This window comes from Herpailurus yagouaroundi, unplaced genomic scaffold, assembly GCF_014898765.1.
Source record: "Herpailurus yagouaroundi ecotype Mexico unplaced genomic scaffold, PumYag 160, whole genome shotgun sequence".
Lineage (NCBI taxonomy): Eukaryota > Metazoa > Chordata > Mammalia > Carnivora > Felidae > Herpailurus > Herpailurus yagouaroundi.
In genome coordinates, this window is record NW_024412401.1 from 2,564,080 (window position 1) to 2,583,533 (window position 19,454).

A 19,454-nucleotide genomic window follows, 5' to 3' on the forward strand; every position below is an offset into this window, starting at 1 on the left:
CCATTTTGAGATGCCTCTGCAGTATTTGTCAAACTGTAAGATCAAGGGTCCTGTCCCAATCCATACTGTCAAACTATAGCAGAGATAACATGACCATCTACATCTTAAAAGACACAATTCTGAATGAAAGCCTTTTCCAAATGTCATCTAAAAACACAAATATACAGTGTCCCATCACCATTGGCTAGAAGCCGATCCCTTCTGTATATCCTTTAGGAAAAAGGATCAGTAAATAACATTTCAGAAATGATAACAGAGAGCCCTGTAAAGGAATCATCCGGAAACCCCAAAATGTTGGAGAACAGCATTCGTAACTAGATTTGAGAGAACAAAGAAGGCATTTTGCTGCAGGAACCAAATTGCAGTGTGACCTACACAGCATTGATATTGGGTTCTGATGCACCACATGGAAAGCTGTCGTGAACACACTTGCTCTTTCTCCCAGCTCCCATCTCTGGGTTCCTGTAAACTCTCGGAAAAGGCTTAATTCCATTCACACTATTTTAACTTCATACCATACCCCTTATGTCCATGACCTAAAACTGAGGTCATAAATAACGATTGTGTCTCTTCACATCTCTCCCCTTCTCAGTACCACTGTGCAGATCACGTTACCGTAAAGAAGTTAGAGGAAATACTCATTTTAATGCCAGAATCAAACCAAAGCTACTAATCTCTGGTAAACCACCCCCAGGAATGATGATGGTAATGAAGTTGATTTCTTAGGGGATTCCTTCGGAAAGATCAAGTCACAAACATTCAAATGGTAGCCTTAGATCCTCTCCGCAAACTGAGGTACCTCTGACAAGTGTAGGGCTTCTCATTTGTCACAGAGTTGGCCAAAGGTTCCAGTCAAAGACCTCAGTTTTTTCTTTCCATTTCCTAAAATAAAATACAATATGTAACACTTAATTAACATTCTTTGTCAATGTCTTCCCTCAATCCTAAGGGTAAAGCTATAATCTTTGCACCTCCCATAAGCGCTGTGAAAGCTACATGTACCAAGTTGGAAAGTGACTCTGTGCTTGGATGTAAAAAGTGAGTTATTGCATGTTAAATAATGATCAAAATGCTTATTAAAACCTGCTTAAAGAATACTAGTCATATCAATTGCATAGCTCTTAACCCTCAGTAATTATGTCATTTGTAATCAATTGCCTTTTTCATTAGTCATATTATTATATTCTGTAGTTGGTTTCTATTACATAATTGTTTATCCTCAATAAATATGTTTTAATAAGCAGTTGTATTTATACTCCATGAAATAACAGTCTTAATTAATCTAAGTTGAATACTCATTTGGGAACCTAAATTGTGAGTCTTGCCAAAATTCTGTAAGCATGATTCATGTCAAGTTGAATAACAAAAGGTGTGCAATGTGCTTAAAAAAAAAAAAAGTACATATTCCAGTGCCTGCATTTCACAGGAAGTTTGTGGAGTAGCTATTCTTTATTTTTAAAGCTTCTAACTTTTCAAGAAGGAAGATTCATTTTTTTAAGACTTCCTGAGAATATCCTTATATTCTACTTAGATGGGATGGATCACTAAAACAAGAACGCTTTGGCTTAGTTTTGATTTTTCTACGACCAAACTAGACAAAGCTATTTTATAGTGGATAAAAAAAGAATGACTTTCACCACATGATAGTTTTGGACAGCATCATTTTAATAGAGTTAGAGGTAAAATATCAAATTTCATTTAACAGAGAAATGTTAACCAAAGGCAAAAGTACATGGTTCATTTTTCATTTCTCAAAACTGTTAGAGTTGTCTGGCTAGCAAAAGAGATTAATCGGAAAGCAGTCTTTCTGGTAACTTCACTGACTTTTCTCAGACAGCCCTAGGAAATTAAAAGCTAACTCCAAAAGAGTAAAAGACGTTTAAAGAAGAAAAAAAAAAAGAAACAAGACACAATATCTAATTTTCATTTTTCATCAGATAATCAACCCCCTTTTTGCTGCACTATGAAGAAGGTCAGGGCATTATAAGACGAGGAACGTTCTAGAATTACTAAACAAAACAAAACAAAAGGCAGAGATATTCTCATGGGGAGCACACTTTAAGTTCATTTGCTACATATCATACATACGTTGACTTAGACCAGTTACATGCAGCTGATAGCAAACTCAGCCCATGAAAGATCTTGAACTAATAGACCAAATGACCAAGGAACATGATCGGACTACAGAAAGTTTTGCCCAGGTGTGCAAACAGGCGAGGCTGTGGGGACACTAAGGTCTGGGCAGAGCAGAAGGTCTTGGGTGTATCCTTTAGCTCTTGGAAACTCACTTTTAATAGATGGCATTTCTCAAATCCCTTAGCGCACGTGACTATTGCTTTTCAACACATATTTTCAAAATCTCTAGAACCACCAAATAAATTTCAGTAAATTTTGTGAGGTCACATTAAGGTTAGCATAGAAAGAGGACCACCCACATAGCCAAACTGGCATGTCTCTTTTCAGTTTTCATTGTCAAAAGGACAAAGGAACTGTTTTTAATGAAGTGTTTTCCAGTTGTCTTTTGTTTCATATTTTACACAGGAAAAAGGAAAATGTTTCCTCAGTTCAGGGCATCTGAATCATATTTCCAAGGGGACAGGCATTTTCAGGACAGTAAGTACTAAATTATAAATAACTTTCAATAAATTAAACTGTAGTCTGGCTTTTTTTCTTCCTTGGAAACATTTACCCTTCAGAAGACTTAATTGTTCTTCAAGATAAAACGACAGTTGCTTCTAAAGTGTATAAGGCAATTGGGCATATGTCAGTTACAAAGTAGTGACGAGATAATGTGGTACAACACACTTCCTCGAGAAACTCCACTAAACCAATGAATGCAAATGTATTCTAGCTTTCTGCCTCTTGTCAACTAATCCAACTTGCAAAACTGGACGAGCTCTCTATTAATGGTTTGAAGACCATAACAGTCCTTGTTATAATCCATTGCCATCTCCCCACAAGTAGCATGAAGGAGACACACAAGGCGGTTATCCTGATAATCAGAGGCCAGAAAATCAACTAGTCCACAAAGGTCTAGAGAATTCAGGTGAAGATATTGAGTCTCTGTATCCTTCAGTTAAGTGTTCTTTTATGTATTTACTTTTCGTCACAGACATGAGCCCAAGTTCTACAAAAAGAAGCAAAAATGAATCCAACAGTCTGTACTTTGCTAGTTATATATAGTCAAATGAATGGAGTTAGATTCTACTTACAAAAAAGAAGAAGAAGAAGAAGAAGAAGAAGAAGAAGAAGAAGAAGAAGAAAGAAGGAAGAAGGAAGATGAAGAAGAAGAAACCAGAACTCTGATTTGCCCATCTTTCTCAATTCTGGAAAAAAGTGATTTTAAGAGCGTTTCCCAACAGTTGGAGATTTCTCTTATAATCCTGCCCAGAGCAAGAACATTTTCCAAAACATAGGTCCGATGACGGCAGTAATTAAGACAGAATTAAACTGCTTATCTTGAAATTTCAGGAATCAAAGGGAGAAATATTTTTAGACTGCAGACTTTGTCTTACTCTTCAAATCCTCTCAAACGTAAAATAAAGGTAAATAGGGGTCCACCTACAAATTAGTCGTGATTAGAAGCCTCTAGAAGTAGAGAACGGCTGGGAAAACTAAACTTAGTCTTCCCTCCTAACAACCCAACCAAATTGTACTTATATGCTATTGTTTCAGAATATGTTTACAACCAGGTTTTCCCCAACTGTGCCCTCTTTTCCCCTTCATGCCTGTAAGTCAACCCAATCATTTTTTATACTGAAATTTTAAAATGCTTCCAGATACAGGCAAAGCTCTTACTCAAGAGGGAGAGCTAAAGCACAAAGAAGCAGTGCCTAACATCAAAGGGTGGGGCAAATTTAGCTCCTAACAGTATGCAGAAACACACACACACAGATAGAAATAGAAGGAATATAGGAAAAGTCTGCATCTCCGGCATTTCATATAGGGACCCCACTCCCTACATCCTTCCCGTATGTTCTTACCAGGGTGATTAGGACGAGGGGTCTTGCTTTATTCATCCTCTTGCCTCCACCAGCACCTAAGTTTTTCAGCCTAGAAACTTAGTGAATGTATGGTGAATAAATGGACACAGGGGTGAATAGAATGGAAAATAACCTACATGAAGATGAAAGAGAATTAGAACAGGACAGGAGAAGGAGAAGACGAGTGTCCACCTTGCTCCCACCCAAAGCAGATTTCCTGAGAACAGATTTTCCTCTTGGCACTGGGCCATAATGCAGAGTTTCCACAGCTTAAAGATCAGCCCTGCTCCTTCTGGTTTCTTCTCCCACTGCCCTTCCCTTATTTCCAAACTAAGGAAGTTTGTAAAAGTACATTACTGCACAGACCACTGGGCAAATGGCCAAGTGTCCTTTGGGAAAGCTAAGCCTGAATCTCATTTTAAAAGGATACTGATTTTATTATGGCACTAGGTTACTGTAATCAGAGAATACACATTGAACTTGCACGTTCTCAAGCATGTGCAAAATTTGTATACTATAGAATACGGATCTTTTCCACCAAGTCATTACAATTCTGGGAGTCCTGTTGTCAAAATATGGAGATCACAGAGATATGTACCATAGGGCCCTTATCTGCAAAGTCTTCTCTGACTTTCTTCAACTAGGTTACTCTCTCTCTATCCTCTGGATTCTGGTCACACTCCATCTGCATTCTCTTATAGCCTTGCCACTTTCTGCTTGACATTATTGTTTTTAGGCTCACATCTAATCTCAACTAGAATCAAGCTACTTGAGGACATTGTGCCCCACAAAAATCTTTATAGTGCCTTATTCAGCCCTCGTTCCTTGCCATTAGAAGACTCCCATAACTTTGTTCATTTATATCAAGCGAGTAAATCTATTTTGATTGTAGTTTAGTTAAACTATTGGTCAAAAGAACCCCCACAAAGTGGTTTACACCCCAAGATGGTTAGGATTAACCGTGACAGTTACCTCCCTTCAAGCACTCATTTTATGCTCTGCATTAAGCCATACACTTGTGTGTCCTCCATTCTAACCCCTGCTAGAACCCTATCACAGATAATATCATCCTTTTTACACCTGAGGAAGCTGAAGCATAGAGAATGAATTAATTTTACCCCCATTTACCTTGCTAGGGAATTGACAAAACTGGGTTTAAACTCAGGACATCGGATCCCAAAATCCATGCTCAGGGCCATTGTGGAATCTTACATCCCAGTCCGCCAGTAAGGCCTTCCAGATCTTCATTTCAAGAATCATTTTTTAGAAAGAAAGAACCCAGGCATACTTTGTACACAAACTGGCCAGCTGCTATGATCTGAAAAAGCAAGGTTCTTCCTCAAAAAAAGAAACAAGTTCCTTAAAACCCCGAAAGGTCTACCTCAAAAGAAGTGCCAGGACCTTTGAAGCAAGAGTGACAGTAAGTCCCGTTTAAACCCAGAATGACCTGGAAGCCCAGATTGACAACAGCCTCCTGTGATACCCAAAGCCTATTGTGCTGTAAATTTATCGTCAGGGAAGTTGGGTTTTTGTTCTCGAACAGGAAAACGACTTCAAAGTTTCTGCTCCTACTGGAATAGATCTTTCATAAGTCACTTTACCCAGATTTATTTTTCACGAGGTGTGAACTTTTCTTCCCGGGAGGTTCTTTTTCAACATTTCCTCGTAAGTGATTGTCTTAAAGGAAAAATGCAATTAAATATTCAAGACCTTGGAGCTGTTGTATAAGAAGAATGCATACGCTTGAGTGAGGGCAGTCTACATTTAGGCTCACAAGGAACGCTGAAACACAACAGGTATGAATTATTACCCAATCTTTCATGCTCTAACGTGTCTCCCTGCCTAATTGGAGGAGTAAGTTCTAGGATTCACTGGGGGTTTTTTCCTGACTGACATCACCCTTCATTCTTGAAGCTAGATACTTACAAAGAAATCCTCAAAACTACAATGGAATATTCATTCATGTGCACCAATTGATCCCCAGGTGTTACTTAGGAAATTTGCAGCCCTAGGAATCTTCTTTGTCCTGAAAATGCCCTGTGGGCTGCCATGACTTCCTAGTCCTTTATTCAAGGCTTTGGGGACTTAAAGAATAGAGGGGCAGGGATGTTAGTGGAAATTCAAAAGGGTTCCTGTTTATTTCCATGGGATGTGGTGTGGGGTTTTTTGGCCTTCTCTCCTTCTGCCTTTGCTCTCACTCCCCGGAAACACCTAGATCTTCTGAATTTTTCCATCAAAAGTAACTTTTTTTAAGTCCTTTCTGGACTCAGACCAGAGTTTGAAGGTTGCCTCTTTGGCATTTGAGGAGTGACAGACCATGTTTCCTATGAAAGGCCCTTAGCGGGGGCACTGGTGAACATAGGAAGTATTTGGGGTTTGGGGTTGCTTGGGAAAATCTCTGAAAGGACATCCCCCAGGTCTCAGCCTGGAAGTAAGATGGGACTCTCAAGCATGGCATGAACACCATCGAAGGAAAAATGATGTCATAACAAATAATATAATTTTTGAATGTTTACTATGGGCCAGTCACTGGCCCAGGGGTCTTTTTTGTATTGCTTCATTTAATCCCAGTAATTACACCTTGAAGGGATGAACAAGTATCCTCCCTTCATCTTGCAAATGGGTTGTCATCTGCCAAGGTCACACAAGTAGGAAGTGGATTCACATACCGCAGTAAAGTAGGTGCTGTGTTAGAAGTATTATCTTCTCATTTGCTGTCTCACTGATTCACGGAAGGAGGGAAGAAATAGATGAAGTATGATCTGAAACCATCTCAGTTACTTATTTCTCAATTTTTCTTTCTTTAAACTTACAAACAGCCCCCCCTCCCCATCCCTTGCCATGGCCTATAACATCTAGAATAACTCTTATTGAAGTGGCTAACATTTTGCTTTCATGAAGACTAGAAATTGTCTGATAGCCAAAAAATAATAGGTTCTATGTTCCTCGTAATCCCTAGGATTCCTCCCTTGATGAGGTGCAAAGTCATTGTCAGACAACTCTTAATGGCTCCCTTTAATATCAGCATGTGACCAAAAGTGCTCAACAATGTTCTGCCCATCTTGCTAGGAAGGATGATAAAAATCTGAGGGCTAGAAAGGCTCATTTTGAAAGGTCAGCCAACCAGTCAATTACTTAAAAAAAAAATCAATCAAATAATAAATACTATTAGAATCCTAGTAGGTACAAAGGACAATTCCAGGCTTTAGGGGAGATAGAGAAAAAAAGATCAATAAAGAAAAGAAAGAAGGCAGGGAGAGGGGAAGGAGAGAAGGAACAAAGGACTGGGAGAAGAGACAGAGGAAAGGAAAACTCTAGCAGCCTCCATAAGCAACTTAAATCTCTCTTCACTCATCATTCCCTGCTTTGCCGAAAATAATTCTAAAAAAAATCCTGCGTAATGCACACAAATTCTGTTGTGATATTACAGATTTTACACACTTCTTTGGCCTATCATCAACAAAGATAGCTGGAAAACAGAAGACAAGAGATACAATTAGGCTTTGATCTTTAAAGATCTCTGCAGGTTCTCTGGAACCTGTGTATCAGTTAAGCAAGCCTAGGCTGCCTTGCAAATCCAGTTTGCTAAGGTTTTACAAAGTCTTTGAGTATGCTTTTTAGTCAACTCCCTAACATATAAAGATTCTTTCCTTTTGTGGGCATGTTCAGTATTGACCCAAATTAGATCCCAGGGAATCTCACTGGGGAAGAGTAAATGACAAGAGAGCTTCTACACAAAGAGATAGAATGTGATTTGAAATTCAACAATTATTTTGTGTACTACTGCCCTATGCCAAAAAAAGTCAATATTTTTCTATTTATGTTCTCTTCCTGGAAACCTTTTCTCTAAAGTTCAGTTCAAATATCTGTTGAAGGTGGGCTAAAACTGAGACTAAATGGGAGACCTCGCATAGACCATCCAATCTCATGAAACAAATTTTATCAAGAAGGATCCATGTTTCGATTTGCTCAAGACAATCCCAGTTTACCCCAGTGGCCCTGGTGGAATTTTTAATACGACTCCCTTTCACTCCCAAACATGTCCCAATTTGGATGATTACTTTCATGGTCACCTAGAACATATATCTAAATATATGCACAGAAGAAACACATTTTTTATTGTGGCAGAAAACCTGAGTGCCTTAGACTCAGTACTTGTTATATGATCTTACACAATTTATTACCGCTCTGAGCCTCAGTGTCCATGTTATAAACTGGGAAATGTAATTATCCCCTTAAAGTGTTGTGTGAGGCTCCAAAAAGACAAGGTCTATGAAAGTGCCTTATAGATAGTAAAGCTCTCGCAATTGCTGGCAACCATTGTTAATTTAGCTTTCTATAAATTATGTGTAGGATAGAACCGAGAAACTACAAAAATTGAAGACTTGGGAAATATGACTTAAGAAACAGTTGACTCCATCTGACTTCAGTCTGGAACAAGAACAAAAATCTTTATGTTCAACTTCTAGGTCACCAACCTGGCAGTTCAGAGACTAACAAACATTAACACTCAGACACAGACACACACACACACACACACACACACACACACACACCCCAATCTTTTGAATGTTATGCCAACTGTATATTTTATCTTGTATAATTTATAATACACTCAAAGAGAATATAGTTAGCTCCATTTTATAGAGCGGGAAACTAAGTTTAAGTCAAGAGCTTTTCTCAAGATTTACCTGCAAGAAAAGTAGAGTTGTACTTGATCCCTTCAGAACACATATCTGGAAGGAGCCCATTTGTTTAAACCCTGTAGCTGTGATGTGGAAACATTTAATTTCCTGATTGCCCCTGTATTCAGAGATCAAATCATCGGGACGTTGAAATTAATCTAAAAGAATAAAGTGAAGGTGATCCTATTACTACCTTCTACGTATTTGCACTAGGCCGTATTTTGATAATAGATTCAATCAATGGTGCTGTTTACGGTACTTTATAGAAGGATTTAATAACAGATGTTTATGTCTTCTCATCTGCCATGAGGCTTTTAATGATAGGAGATGTTTTTGCCATTGGCCCAAAGAGTTGATTTCACTAAAGCCAATGAAATAAGCCCATCTACTTAATTTAGCATTAGGGAAGCTCAGTGTGTTTTGTGTTTCTTTACCTGTTCAAACAGGTTAGCAGATAGGTGGCTCATCCGTTTTCTGAAGAGTTCGCTTATTTGTTGCAATCTACCAGTGTAAGTCCTAGGGATCCTCGTTTCTTCCATTGGCGCTGTCAGGAACCTCTGACCAATCAGTGAACCAAAACAACAAGGGTCCAACTAGCTTTATTTTGGTCAGCAGGCCAAATGTAAGCCAACTGTTAAATGTGTTTTAAAAATAAAAGGCAAACAAACAAAGCAAAATGAAAAGATTTAAAGATCATGAAAACAGTCTCCTTTCCAAGTTTTTAAAATTATTTATTTTGAACTCTGAGGGTTTTTTTTTATTTTATTTTATTTTGATTATGAATTCTTTCTGCTCAAGAACAGAGCAGTAAATTTGGCTCAATGTCCCAAAAAAGAGCAGAATTTTTGGCACTGAATCATTATAACAACATAATTTTCCAGCTCATGCCTACTCTTTATCTAGATTAGAGAAGCATTTATTTTTACAGCAAATCTAGGTTCTTTATAGTGAGAGGTGGTAATACTGCATGATAAAGAATCAGTTTGAGGATTAACCCACTAAGTGAGCGGCTTATGGTGAGTAAACTGGCAACCTGGGAACATAGGGGAATCTTATGGTTTATACTTAGTGATTTTCTCCTGACGTTGTTGAGTTGACAGGAGTCAAAGAGTGGAAAAGATACACAAATATAGGTTCTGGGGGCTGAAACCAGAAGAGCTACTGAGAATAACTCTAGTCATTCTCCCTTTGCTTCTCCACATTCTACAGCCCTTCCACAAGTTCTGACGATTTTACCCAAGAAGCGGTGTTCAAATCCATCCCTGTCTTGGCCCTCCTTCCCACCAGGTACTCCTCACAGGCACTTAGCAATCCCTGCCACAGCTTCCAAATGGTTTACAAAACACTAATTTCTCCAATCTTTAGCCCCATGTTTTTCAAGCTATTTTTATCTGTAGAAACCATTTGTGAATCTAAAGTTGTATGTGGGTGCTCAACATGGGGAAAATTAAAAAAGCAGATGCTTTGCTTGAAGGAAATCCAGAACCCAAACCCAAGAGTAGTTCGAAAACCAAAGCTCTGCTCCAATTCATTTTCTAAGCGTGGTGTGCATCAGGAATCATCCAAGAGGCATAGGGCATAAAGATACGTCCTCCCTGGCCCACCTCCAATAACTCCATCCAGTAGGAGTGGGATTGGACGCCGGAACCTGCATTTTTAACAAACATCCGCATGGGATTCTTTTGATGTATCTGCTTCCAAGCTCGTTTTTGAGGAATACTGCCTGTTGCTGTCTAATCTCTGCATCTTGATCTCCTTACTTCTGTACTTAAGGAATCCCCCCAGCCTCCCAAATATTCATTTCAGGCATATAGGCTAGACCATTCAAACCCTGACCTCCACCTGCCTCTGAAACTCTCTCTGAATACATCTGCGCTGGGCCAGATTGTCATTCTTCCTTGAGCACAGCTCGCCCTCCCATACCTTGGTTCCTTTGTACGTTGACTTGTCCCTACCTGGAAGCATTTTCTACCCAGTCTATTCCTGCAGTTCCTTTACAGCCCACTGTAAATATTGCCCTCTTTATGAAGACTTCTCTGATCCTGCCATTTCCAAAGTTCATCAATCACTTCCTCTTCTGATATATTCAATTTATCGGTTTATATTCAAAGATTAGAAGTTTATCTCCTTGACTGGACTATGGGATCCTTGAAGCCAGATATGTCGTCTTGATCGTCTGCATTTCCGTGGCACAGCAAACATTTTGGTATACTGTAGGAGCTCAACAAATATTTGCCACGTTAATTAAGTCATCATTTGTGTCCTGTGGGAAGATAGCAGATAAAGAACTGGACAGGAGCTCAGAAGAGTTGGGCTGCTTTTCTCTTCTGCCACGTCCTAGTCTGTGAGTGCAAGAAAATGACTTTATGCCAACACAGTTGACAACTTAGGTGAAATAAAGAAGTGATTTCCTTGAAAAATCACATTTCAAAACTGACAATGGAAAATAGGGAAAAATATGTGTATTTGAATAGCCTTCTATCACCTATCTATCCATCTATCTATTGATCATCTATCTGCCTATCGACACAGTTACAAAGGAAATTGAATTCATAAGAATTTTGAAAAACGTTCCCACACAAAAAAAAAAAACAAAAAACAAAAAACAAAACTCCAAGTCAGGATGGGTTTTCTAGAGAATGGTGTTAAAGATTTGAGGAAGAATTGGTACCAATCTTACACAAATTCTTTCAGAAAATAGAGGTTTGGGGAACACATTCCAATCATCTTATTACCCATAACGTTATCCTGGTACCAAAATCTAAAAAGACAAAACTAAAGACCAAAGGGATAAGATATACACAAAAATGATTTAAAAATATTAGGATATTAAATCCAGCAATTGAAAAAAAAAAGTTAATACATTATGTACATGTAGTTTCATCCCAGGAATGCAAGATTAGTGGACGCTCAAAAAACAAAACAAAAATAAAACAAAACAAAAACTTTAATGTACAATATTTTGTGTCTAAAGAAACTATATGATTGATTACTCAATAGATGTACAAAAGGATCTGACAAAACTCAACACCCATTCAAGATTTATAACTCAGAAAACTAGGGATAGAAAGAATATTTCTCGGGGCACCTGGGTGGCTCAGTCGGTTAAGCATCTGACTTCAGCTCAGGTCATGATCTCGTGGCCTGTGAGTTCAAGCCCCTCATCAGGGTCTGTGTTGACAGCTCAGAGCCTAGAGCCTGTGTCAGATTCTGTGTCTCTGTCTCTCTCTGCTCCTCCCCCCTCATGCTGTCTCTGCCTCTCAAAAATTAATAAACATTAAAAATTTTTTTTAAAAAGAATCTTTCTCTCTCTGATAAAAGACCAACAAAAACCTACAGCTAATATAACTAATGATAAAAATTGAACAAACTCCTTCTAGAATTGAGAAAAAGGCAAGAATGTCTCCTCTGACTGCTTTTATTTAACATTTTAAGGGTACGAGAGAGGAGTGGTAGGGGCAAATAGAGGAATCAAGATAGCATTTATAAATGCTAAAGCTGGATGACAATTGCTGACAGTGAGTTATGTTATTCACCCTACATTTATGTACGTATAGAATTTTCCATGACTGGGTCGGGGCAGGGGTGGGGGTTGGAAAGCGATTCTACAGAAGAATTAGCTTTCTTTGTTCTGCCCACTACTCCAATGCTTTCACAAAGGTTTGGATTGGGTTTTTTAAGTTTTCTTCCTTTCCTTCCTTCCTTCCTTCCTTCCTTCCTTCCTTCCTTCCTTCTTTTCAGAGAGAGTGAGCAAAAGCATGTGTGTGTGGTTGGGGGAGGGACAGAGAGAAGGAGAGAGAGAATCCCAAGCAGCCTCCCCCATGCTGTCAGGGCAGAGCCCAATGTGGGGCTCAATCCCATGAACCATGACATCATGACCTAAGCCAAAAGCAAGAGTTGGGCATTTAACCGACTGAGTCACCCAGGCACCCCTTGAATTGGGTTTTGAATGATGGAGAAGGTGATGCAGAAAAAGGGAGGACAGAAAAGGTTAGGAATCGAATAGAAATAAGAACAGACTTTCTATGCTGGAAAAGTACATGCCTTTTTGAAGAAGAGGATTGGAGCTGTGAAAGAGGGAGAGATGTAGAGTAAGTTTGGAAAAGCTGGGCTGAATTCAATCATTTAGGATCCTGAAAGCCAAACAAAGAACAGTACACCTTCTTTTTCCCATATTCAGACTCCACCTTAATCCATTATTGAAATATTTACTGAAAACCATCCCAGGCTTAAGGAACAATTTAGATCAAATACCATAGTAGCAAATATCATTAGAACAAAAACAACAACCGAACCTCTTCCCCAAAACGAGAGGGCTCAGCGTAGCAAAAGCCAGATGTATATTGCAACTGTTTTCGGTAACACTTACTTCAACAGTATTCCAGTATAACCAAACTTTGAACCCCCTCTGGAGTTCACGGTTTCTATGACTTGTGTGAGATAGAATAACGTCAAATCCTTGTAGGTTGTAAACTGACCGGGACTTAGCAGGATTCAGTTGGTGTATTAGGAAGGAGTTGCAGGCATGACAGCCTAGAAACTGAGTTCCATGACTTTCTTGCTATAAACTTGGGCAGTTACTTAACTTCTCATGTGTAAAATGGAAATGATAGTGCCTCTCTCAAAGATCGGCAATCTTAAATGAAGGAAAATATCATATGGAAAGTGAACATAAGGTACTTAGCAGAGTGCCTGGTCCGTAGACTCTTTCCCTTCACTTTGACCCAGTGTCTAATATTCTGGTTCATCTTCACATCTGAGAACCTGCCTGCCACCCAGCTGTCTCCCACAAGGAATAATGAGACAGTTTGATGCCAATGCCTCCATGGAACCCCACTTGTTTTTTTCATTCCTGGAGTGTCCCCACACTGCTCACTGGCCCCTTGTAGCCAATTGAGAAAGGCCAAATATACCTGAAGGCCAATTACAAAGTCTTCTCCACTTCTAAGACCTCACTTTAACAGAACACCTGCCGATCAAAACCTGTTTCAGTAGTTCTTTTTATTCTATAAAAGGTACCCACCCCCAGCTTGTGCACCTGCTGAAACAACAGTGACCACAGATGAGTTCTTTCCATGCAAGTTCGTGAATAAATAACCTTCATTAATTTTGTCCCAGATGTAGTTTTGCCTTTGACACATTGTTTCTCCCTGGCCCTGAAAACGGGGCTATGACACGGAGCGCTGGATCATGAAGTGAGCTCTCCAGGGCATTATTGTTTCTACTGAAAGAGGTTCTCAAGTCAACCAAGTGTCTGAAGTCTGTTTGACAATGAACGCCACACGTGTACCCACGCCTTATGGTGTCACGGCGGTCATTAGTATATCGAAGGCCTGGAGTGAAAAACCCTTGTGTTTGAGCTGATCTGATCCAAGTTTCTTCCACACCAGGGAATCCTTCCTTGTCCGCCTCATAATGCGACAGTAAACGAGTCACCAACCTCTTCATGGTGGGGTCACTGTTAGGACCCAGAGGCTGCTAACCAGTGAGGTAGGACAACAGGGGTGCGAACAAAGGAGAAAACAATAGAGAAAGGAAGAGAGAAGGAAAGGGAGTGGGGAAAAGACTGGAATGACAAACATCTAAGGCCTATGTGGGAAGAAACAATACGTTGTAGGAAATCAAGTCTTTTCATTCAAAACCCGATTAGATTCAGGGGTGCAGCATTGGAGTCATTGAAATGGCAGTTATTTTAGGCCACAGAAGTTGAGCCCCCTTCTCTAATCTTTCTTTTTGAACTACATTTTGGCCATCCTTTAGACCTACGTGAGGATAAATTTCTAATTAGGGCTTACGCGTTGTCTGGCTTTGAAGAGCACTTAGGCTGACAAAAGAAAGAAATTGGTACGTTGCCGTGTCAAGCTAAATAGATGATTTATTGACATTTCTTCACAACTACTCTCGGTTATTTTTTGTGGCATGTGTCCAAATGGAATAGCACCAAGGTGTTTATATAGGCTCAATTTCTACACTACTCCAATATCTGGCATGAAGTAGTTTTATGGCATATAACCTTTCCCTCTAAATGAGGGTTTGGGCTTACTTTAATTTGTAAGCTGATCAGCGTCTGAATACTTGAGGAATCATAGTCGTACCAAGCAACTTGCATGACCGGAGGCAAACAGGCTGACAATTACTTTGCAATATTCTACTTTGGACCACTTTAGGAGGTCGGATAGCTGCCACGTGTAGAGGTGAGTGTACGCGAGAGTCTCGCTAAGTTGCCTCTGTGTTCAAGGTCTTGCCCAACGGAAGTGTCCATGTTACCCCATTCAGGGTCACCGTGTCCCTCTGTGCAATACTCCCCTGCACAGGGTGCGAGACCAGAGGGCAAGAGGTAGGTAAATCCAGCTCACCTTCTTGCCAAGGCATTTGCACACAGGGCTTGTATATGCCCAAATTCATCAGTTTTGCCAAATTGGTACATAAGTGCCATACACATGAGGAGTAGCCTAGCTTCCTTTCATTCATTCATTAATTCATTCATTCATTCACTAAATCAGTCTTTTCTGAAAATCCATTGAGTATAAGTGACGGTTCTAGATATTGTATACCATAAAAAGTAAAACAATGCAATCTAAAGAGATTAAGCATGTACACAAATATAAATTTAAAAGGGATAAAAGGAGTACCAATGTAAATATTAGCGAGTGGTTTCCAGATTTGGGGTCCTGATTCTGAAATATGCCAGGTAGTCCCCTTCATTTTCATTCTTTCCTAATCTCTTTTACTTTCCTGCTTTGGACATCATGCAAGTCTCTTCTAACTTTGATCATCTTCTCTTTTTTGTCTCTTAATTATTAGTGCCAGGGATCAAGAGTTTAGTCTCAAGTTACCTTTTTTTGTCTACTTTGTACCATATTTACAGCATGCTACAGCTTACTTATCACACCTTTGTCCTCCAACAGAGACTCTCTACTGTCTTGTGACCTGTACCAATGGCCTGAAAACTTCCACCAATGGCCAGGCAGCTAGTATTTTAGGTTTTGTGGTTTACAACTACTTAACTCTGTGGTTATAGGCAGAAGCAGCCATAGACAGTACGTAAACAAAGGAGCACAGCTGTGTTCCAATAAAACTTTATTTACGGACACTAACATTCAAATTTCATGTAACTCGTAACACTTTATGAACTAGTATTCCTGTTTGGGTTTTTTTTCTTCCAACTATTTAAATGGTAAAAACTGTTCTTAGTTCCTGGGCCATACTAACACAGGCAGCAGGCTGGATTTGGCCTAGGGGCCCGCATTTTGCCGACTCCAAGCCTAGAGCTTGTATAGGCTAGGGAGTAGCCCAGAGCCACTGATACGCAAGCAAGGTGGGGAGAGGAAAGAAGAAAGGAAGGGTGATGGATAAGAGGGGCCAGTATATAAATCCACGGAGAAGTTAGAAAATAAAATGCCCTTGCACAGGGCTTATGGGATTTTTATGTATGAAGAACTGGCATGGTAGAACAGGTAAACTTCACATGAACCCGGGCAACTTTTCTTTTTTTTTCTTTTCTTTTTCTTTTTCTTTTATTTTTAATTATTTATTTTTTTAATTTAAATTTTTTTTTTTTAATTTACATCCAAATTAGTTAGCCTATAGTGCAACAATGATTTTAGGAGTAGTTTCCTTAGTGCCCCTGACCCATGTAGCCCATCCCCCCTGCCACAATCCCTCCAGTAACCCCCTCTGTTTGTTTTTATATTACTTTTTTTTTTATATTACTGTTTTATTTTATTTGTTTATATTTGTTTATATTACTTTTTTTATATTACTGTTTTTATATTACTTTTGTTTCCCTTCTCTTATGTTCATCTGTGACTTTTCTTAAGATTAGTTCTAAGTTTGGGGGCACCTGGCTGGCTCAGTTGGTTAAGCGTCCCAACTTTGACTCAGGATCTTACGTTCCTAAGTTCGAGCCTGGCATTGGTCTCTCTGCTGTCAGCACGGAGCCTGTTTTAGATCTTCTGTACCCCCTCTCTCTCTCTGCCCCTCCACCTGCTCTCTCTCTCCTTCTCTCTCAAAATGAATAAACATTAAAAAAAAAGTTTGAAAAATAGTTTAAAAAAAGATTAGTTCTAAGTTTATATAGCAAAGAATGCCAGCTGTTTGCCAGAATGTTTTCCTTTTCTTCATGGTCAGGCAAGTAGGATACATTTCCCAGCCATGCTTGAACTTAGCCATGGCTGTGTAACCAGTTACAGTGGCAGAATGTAAGCTGAGGTGAGGTGAGTCACTTTTGAGAACAGGGAAGAGCTCACTTCCACCTTCTACTGGCCGAAGGTCCTTGAAAATGGGGTCACAGTAGGTGGTAGAGAACAAATTTGGAGGAAACTCGGTCCCTCGGGGACCACATATAGAAAAGCTGCTCACTGACCAGGGGCATCCACCTTGGGCCATTACAAGAAGACGAAATATACTTTTGCAATTTACAGTTACATATATATATGCATGTGTGTATGTACATGTATATGTATGTGCATGTATATGTGTGTGTATGTATATGTGTGCATACGTATATGTATGTGTATATATATACATGAAAGTGTGAATATATGCACATATATATATATACACATACATAACCAATTACAAATTGTAAGTGCAGAAGTATATATAGTTTTGAGTTTACAATTATATATGTATATATTTATATATAAAATGTATAATTACATATATATGTGTATATATATATGTACACACACATATATATAAGGTCTATCAGACTTTAGCTACTATGTTTATAAATATTATATACATATAACCATATATATGTGTATATATATATGGTTATATATATATATATATACACATATATATAAAATAAATTTAGCCTCTCTGTTGCAGCAGTCAGTGCTACCCACTATAACACGGTGGCCAAGGGTAGAGCTGTGTCTTTGTAACCTTTGTGCCTCCAGCATCTGTGTCAGCACTTGGTATGTCGTCGCGGTTGATTAAATAACTGACACCCTGAAAGAACGCATCACCGCCATTTTGTATTCTCCAGTCATCCATTGAGCTACTTCCATCTTCTCTCCTGAGTGGTACCATTGCCCTCATGATGCCGCTTAGCTACCTGAGTTCACTGTGTTGTACTGACCCCTCGAGACTTGCCTTAGTAATATTCTTGGAACAATATATTTATTTACTTTTCTCTAAAATCTCTGCTTATTCAGCTGAATGGAACTTTTTTTTTATTATGAAATTTATTGTCAAACTGGTTTCCATACAGCACCCAGTGCTCATCCCAACAGGTGCCCTCCTCAATACCCATCACCCACCTACCCCTCCCCCGACCCCCCATAAACCCTCAGTTTGTTCTCAGTTTTTAGGAGTCTCTTATGTTTTGGCTCCCTCCCTCTCTAACCATTTTTTTTCTTCCCTTCCCCCATGGTCTTCTGTTAAGTTTCTCAGGATCCACATAGGAGTGAAATCATATGGAATCTGTCCTCTGTACGACTTATTTCACTTAGCATAACACTCTGCAGTTCCATCCATGTTGTTACAAAAGGCCATAGTTCATTCTTTCTCATTGCCACGTAGTATTCCATTGTGTATATAAACCACAATTTCTTTACTGAATGGAACTTTTAAACTAATTGAGGCTAAGGTGGAAATGACTAAGATGGCTTACCATGTGGCCATTATTCACAGAATACAAAATATGTATTCGTATCTTAAAAAGGAAAATTTGGGCCTTCAGATGAAAAGCAATCACAGAATTTGTGTGTGTGTGTTTTTACAGCAACGAAGCATTCAAAAGGCTTTATTTTGGGACACACATAATACATGACTATTCCCCACCTAAATAGACTGGAGGCAATCACAGGAAGAAGGAAAGATCTATAATCCATATACCTAAAGTAGCCAAAGAACAGAAAAACTTACTATCAGGTTTTCACTGTCTTCGAGTCTTTATGGTTTTGAAATTTATACTCTAATCTTAACTGTCCATTCTTCATTTCCATGGACGTGAAAGCTTAGGTTCTCCAAGGACTTGGATGTCATCACGTCCAGCCTCTCACCTTTAGAGAAATACATGCTGCCATTATCGATAATATAATCCTTTACACGAAGAATTCTTTTCCCTAGTCTTCCCTTCACCAGGCTAAGTAGTCCCAATTCCTATAGGAATTTTTTGCGAATATATTTTAATCCATTCATCTTTTTCATTTTTCCTCCAGTTGTTCACTCTTTCTCAGGTTACAGGGTTCAAAAAGGGACATGAGAGTCTATATAAAGACATAACCAACAAGGCCAGCCAGGCCTCTGGATAGACAGGGTTGAAAGCTGCCACCCTTGTGTGATTTGACATGCAGAAAAGCTCCTGGTTCTCCTCTTCCCCAGCCTCACTCACCCAGCCAAAAATAGCTCCCCTATCTTGCCTGCCAAAGCTGATTTTCCCATCGGTGGAGGGCCTTTGGGAAAGGGCAGGGGAAAGGAGCTGATACTTCTTAAGAAAATGTACGTGGCTCTATGCTGGGTACCTTATATACATTATTTCATTTAACTCTTACAAATCTCTTAAGAAGTTATTAGTGTCTATAACATAACGAGGACAATAAGTATTCACTGAAAGAACGCAAGCATCCCGACCGACAGACCTGGGTTTGCGTTCCAGCTCCAGCATTTACTGTCTGTCAGACCTTAGCTCATTTATTTCTCCTTGTAAAGGCTCAGGCCCAACCTGTACAGTATGAGAAACGGCACAGGATGAAAAAAAAAAAAATGAGATAACATAAACACATAGCCCCGTTCCTACCTCCTGACAAACAATTCAGTGTGTTTGAGCCACTAT

General features: G+C 39.3%; 1 long non-coding RNA gene across 1 annotated transcript; it reads right to left on the bottom strand.

Annotated features, from left to right (window-relative positions):
• Nucleotides 1-528: 528 nt before the first annotated feature.
• Nucleotides 529-18,677, bottom strand: LOC121034382 (uncharacterized). The gene is made up of 3 exons (XR_005792400.1): nt 18,545-18,677; nt 9,103-9,299; nt 529-882 (listed from the first exon to the last, which is right to left on the bottom strand). It is a non-coding gene; the product is annotated as an uncharacterized LOC121034382 (long non-coding RNA).
• Nucleotides 18,678-19,454: the final 777 nt, after the last annotated feature.